Source organism: Oryx dammah, unplaced genomic scaffold, assembly GCF_014754425.2.
Source record: "Oryx dammah isolate SB20612 unplaced genomic scaffold, SCBI_Odam_1.1 HiC_scaffold_2, whole genome shotgun sequence".
NCBI lineage: Eukaryota > Metazoa > Chordata > Mammalia > Artiodactyla > Bovidae > Oryx > Oryx dammah.
The window spans coordinates 185,060,276-185,065,803 of record NW_024070186.1 but is presented as its reverse complement, the minus strand read 5'-3'; the positions used below and the strand labels follow the sequence as shown (position 1 = coordinate 185,065,803).

General features: G+C 45.5%; 1 pseudogene; it reads left to right on the top strand.

Annotated features, from left to right (window-relative positions):
* Positions 1-3,623: 3,623 nt before the first annotated feature.
* LOC120877999 lies at positions 3,624-4,333 on the top strand (annotated as a pseudogene).
* Positions 4,334-5,528: the final 1,195 nt, after the last annotated feature.

The following is a 5,528-nucleotide window of genomic DNA, read 5'->3' as shown; positions in this document are numbered from 1 at the left end:
CCTCTGTTGGACCAATCACTCCCAGTTGTAGGAGTCTCCTAGGTCAGTGTTTTCTGTAAATACAGTTACATCAAAATTACTGGAGGGAGAATTTCTTAAAAAACAGATTCCCAGCCCAGTTGCTCAGTCGGGTCCAGTTCTTTATGACTCCATGGATTGTAGCCTGCCAGGCTTCTCTATTGGTAGAATTCTCCGGGCAAGAATAGTGGAGTGGGTTGCCATTCCTTTCTCCAGGGGATCTTCCCCTTCCTGGGATGGTACGCGGGTCTCCCGCATTGCAGGCAGATTCTTTATCATCTGAGCCACCAAGGAAGCCCTTCTCCAAATATAGTTGCGTTAGAATTACTGAAGGGGTAAAATACAGATTCCCAGCCCCGCCTCCAGTGACTCTGATTTGGTGCATCTGGGGTGAAGCCCTTTAATTTGCATTCCTAACAAACGCCCAGGTAATTCTGATGCTGCAGGTCCTTGAACCGTGTTTTGAGCAGCACTGCCCTGATGAAGGCCCCTTGAGGCCATGTCTTAGCTTTACTACCTGCTCCAGCCTTTGTGGACAGTATAACAAAATTTCCTCTTTCCATCCTTAGGAAGTTTCAGCTGTAATAGAAATTGCAACCAAAGGTGCCTTAAATCAGTGGTCCCCAGCCTTTTCTGCACCAGGGGCCAGTTTTGTGGAAGACAATTTTTCTGTGGATGGGAGGGTTTCTGGGTGATTCAAGCGCATTACATTTATTGTGCACTTTATTTCTATTATTATTACATCAGCTTCACCTCAGATTATCAGGCATTAGATCCCAGAGGTTGGGGATCCCTAGCTTAAATAATAGGAGAAGCTTATTATCTTATGTAACAAGAAGTCTTAGTAGATCCTGGGTTGGTTCAGTAGGTAACGCAACAAGGAGTTACCTGGACCAGCTTGCTTCATTTATCCCCTCAGATGGCCTCTCCTCCCCTAGGAATCCTCTCCTCCCCTAGGAGAAAACCACAGAGCTAAGGGCTATTGGGGTGACATTTATTCCTACATCTTAAAGCAAGGCTGTATAAAAAGAATAGGAAGGGAGCCCCAGAGACTCAGAATGTAGGAGAATCCATGTGCCATCATGGTTACATTACTGAATGGGTTCGAGTTTTCATCTTCCTTTTTGGTTGAGGAATATATTTCCTTCCAGAATATAGTTTCCCAGTTGGTTTCAGTTTACACGGGAGGGGACATCCAAGATCAGCTGCCTGGAATGAGGACTTGCTGAGCAAGTAGGCAGGGGTTGGACCAGGTTTTCTGGGAAAGCAGGGCACTTCACTGGCAGCGGCCACCTCCAGCCTGCAGTGAAATGATTTCCAGGCCAGTCCGCATGAGGTCTGGAGGAAAGGGTCAATGAGCCTTGGAGGGGGCATGGCGTGCAGGGGTGGGTTCTGCTTTCAGAACACAGACACTTATAGTGCTGGGATTATTTTTCCTCCAGGAGTCACTCAAACAGTCCTACAGGCATGGAACCCTGCAATTAGTCAAATGGATTCTATCCTCCATGCCTCATTAAAGAAAAGAACTTTTGAATGGCAACAGATTTCCAAAGTACTGATCCAACTACTGAATTTTCTCTCCCAATTCTAATTCAGTGAATAAGAACAATAAAGGAAATAAAAATGGGAACAAAAGCATCCATCTTCTTTTCCTTCCAGTTGAAGGACTGGCCTTTCCTTTTTCTCCCAGCTTTGAGGAGGAGGCTGTTTGCCAGCAGCTTCCCAAGTCCCAAGGCACAAAAGCTTGGCTAAGGACACACTTGCTCAGAACTCAGCTCAGCTCTCCCTCAGCCTCTGATGCACCCGCATTCATTAACCAATGCTGTTCCTTAGCCTTACCCACTGTCCACTTGAAAAATGTGGCTGATGTTCAGATTGGCTCTGTCATTTCTTTTCTGAATCCCATCTACCCCCCACAAGTGTGCCTCACACTTGAAACTTGAAATCTAAAGGCTACTTTTCCATAGTATCTTGAATCCTGGGTTCTACAGGTGACTTAACTTTCACCAAGCAGATCCCTGCACTTGAGATTTGGAGGGGGAAAGTGGACCCTGAGTTGGAGGCCTGCTTCTTGCTCTTTCAGCAGACCATCTTGGATGTGGAAGTGTTAAAACTTTTCTTTTTTTGCTGTGGTGCAGCAGAGGTCCCCTATTGGTCTTTACTTTCTTGAATTTTCAGAACTAGGGTGAGGGCATCCATTTTGCTGTCTTATTCATCTCTGTAGTCAGCCTCCGTGGTCCAGAAGAATGCCTACCATAGAGCAGAAACTCAACAGATGAATACATGAAAGAAATCATGTTCAAATAATTACTTCTCTCCATAGATTTTTTTCCTCCAGTATTTTATTGGTATTATTAGTATATAAAAGCATGGATTGTTATTGATATCATAGAGTTAGGGAATTTCAGGATGGCATCATGCTGGGTTGGTGAGAAGGGGCACCCCTCAAGTTGTGAAAGGTCCTAGGGGTGTTATCCAGGGCAGAACATTCAGTGGGGGAGGGGGCTCTTTGGTTTGAAGTGTACATTGGTAACCATGGTAACTGGTAACCATATTTTCACTGTGCAAGATGACATGGGCCCCAAAATGTTCTCATCCTAAGCTCTTTGCATGTCAGTTTTTATGAATGTTTTATATTTCTGTGAATTAATTATAATAAAACAACATAAAATATAGATACAAAAATAACTCACATCCAACAGTAGAAGCTAACACAACACTGTAAATCAATTATACTCCAATAAAAGTTAATGGAAAACAAACAAACAAACAAACTTGGGACTTCCCTGGCAGTCCAGTGGTTAAGACTTCCACTGCAGAGGGTGCCAGTTCAATCCCTGGCTGGGGAACTAAGATCCCACATGCCACATGGTGCAGCCAAAAAGTAAAAATTAAAATAATGATAACAATCACATCCAGAATCCTATGAAAATAGTGTTTTATTATTCTTTTTTAATTAATTTATTTATTTGGCTGTGCCAGGTCTTAGTTGCAAGCATGTGAGATCTAGTCCCCCGACCAGGGATTAGCCCCGGACCCTCTGCATTGGGAGTGCAGAGTCTTAGCCCCTGGACCACTAGGGAAGTCCCCTGAAAATAGTGTTTTATTAATTTGGTTTGAGGGCTTCCCAGGTGGTGCTAGTGGTAAAGAACCTGCCTGTCAATACAGAAGACATAAGAGATGCAGGTTTGTTCCCTGGGTCAGGAAGATCCCCTGGAGGAGGGCATAGCAACCCACTCCAGTATCCCCTACTGGAGAATCCCATGGACAAAAGAGCCTGGTGGACTACAGTCCATGGGGTCATAGAGTTGGACACGACTGAAGCGACTTAGATGCACGCAATTTGGTTTGAGTTGGTAGCTGTCCTACCAACTGCTGCCGATTACTCTCCGACCCCTTTATGTCTCTAAGTGAACTCTTGTTCCAGGCACCTCTGGAAGCATTACGGTCAAATCTCACTGGTGGCTGGGTGAGTTACTTGGAGCCACATCCCCAGTTCTTCCTCCCACCCTCTTGACTGGCATTTTCACTAGTCTTATCAGTTCAGGTTTAAGCACTTCACAGTTTAAAAATCTTTTAGTCAGTTCTTTGTGGCATCTTGGAGGCTGTCGGCCGCTTCAGAATGAAACTGAACATCTCTTTCCCTGACACTGGCTGCCAGAAGCTCATTGAGGCGGACGATGAACGAAAACTTTGTACCTTCTACGAGAAGCGTATGGCCACAGAAGTTGCTGCTGATGCTCTGGGTGAAGAATGGAAGAGTTATGTGGTCCTAATCAGTGGCAGGAATGATAAGCAGGGTTTCCCCATGAAGCAGGGTGTCTTGTCCCATGGCTGAGTTCACCTGCTACTGAGTAAGGGGCATTCCTGTTACAGACCAAGGAGGACTGGAGAGAGAAAGCGCAAATCTGTACGGGGTTGCATTGTGGATACGTCTGAGTGTTCTCAATTTGGTCATCGTGAAAAAAGGGGAGAAGGATATTCCTGGACTCACTGATACTACAGTGCCTCGTCGCCTGGGTCCCAGAAGAGCTAGCGGAATCCGAAAACTTTTCAATCTCTAAAGAAGATGATGTCTGCCAGTATGTTGTGCGAAAGCCCCTAAACAAAGACGGGAAGAAACCTAAGACTAAAGCACCCAAGATTCAGCATCTCGTGACTCCACGAGTTCTGCAACACAAACACTGGCGTATTGCCTAAACTTTTGGCCAAGAGAATGAAGGAGGCCAAAGAAAAAGGAGGCCAGGAACAGATTGCCAAGAGACGGAGGCTGTCCTTGCAGAGAGGTTCTACTTCTGAGTCCAGTCAAAAATGAGATGTTCTAAGAGTAACAAATAAGTAAGATCAGACATCAAAAAAAAAATCTTTTATTCAATATGATTCCATCAAGTGGGAAAAGAATTTATCAGGAAATATAATCCCCTGTGCCCTGATAAAATGCACCTTGTCTGCTGGTGTCCCTGTCTCTTGGGACGGCTCCACCATTCCACAGCCTTTCTCCCCCGCAGGGACCCCCGCCCGCTTAGAAACTGCCCTAGATTTGAGGTTGGGAGTGGCTTGCTTCTCTGAGGCAGTAAAAGAGTATCGGAAAAAAACAATTTGCCATTTGCGGGCTTCCTAGCGCTGATATTTGTTCTGACATTTGTTTGGAACTGTCAGCTAAGAGTCCTTTGCTGCTGTTGCTGCTGCTATGCCGCTTCAGTCGTGTCCGACTCTGTGCGACCCCATAGAGTCTGGCAACCCATCAGTCTCCCCAGTCCCTGGGATTCTCCAGGCAAGAATACTGGAGTGGGTTGGTGAAACGTTAAAATACCCTGAGGCAATATAGGATTAAAATAATCTATAAGAGTAGGGGGTCTGAAAACTTTTTCTGTAAAGGGTCAGAGAGTAAATATTTTCAATTTACCAGGCCATAGAGTTTGTCTGTATTTAGCTCCGTTGCTGTTGAGGAAAAGCAGCCATAGACAAGATGCAAGTGATGTCATAGGTTATGTAGTAAATTATGTCATAAGACATAAACGGTGTGGTCAGATTCAGCTCAATCATTGTAGTTTACCAACCCCGACACTTCGCCAGTGGACCACGTTTTGTCAGAACTCTCCACCATGACCCGTCCATCTTGGGTGGTCCTACACACCATGGCTCATAGTTTCACTGAGTTAGACAAGGCTGTGGTCCATGTGATCAGATTGGTTAGTTTTCTGTGATTGTGGTTTTCAGCCTGTCTGATCTCTGATGGAGAAGGATAAGAGGCTTATGCAAGCTTCCTGATGGGAGAGACTGACTGAGGGGGAAACTGGGTCTTGTTCTGATGGGCAGGGCCACGCTCAGTAAATCTTTAATCCAATTTTCTGCTGATGGGTGGAGCTGTGTTCCCTCCCTGTTATTTACCTGGGGCCAAACTATGGTGGAGGGCTTCCCTAGTGGCTCAGAGGTAAAGCATCTGCCTGCAATGTGGGAGTCCAGCGTTCAATCCCCGGGTCGGGAAGATTCCCTGCAGAAGGAAATGG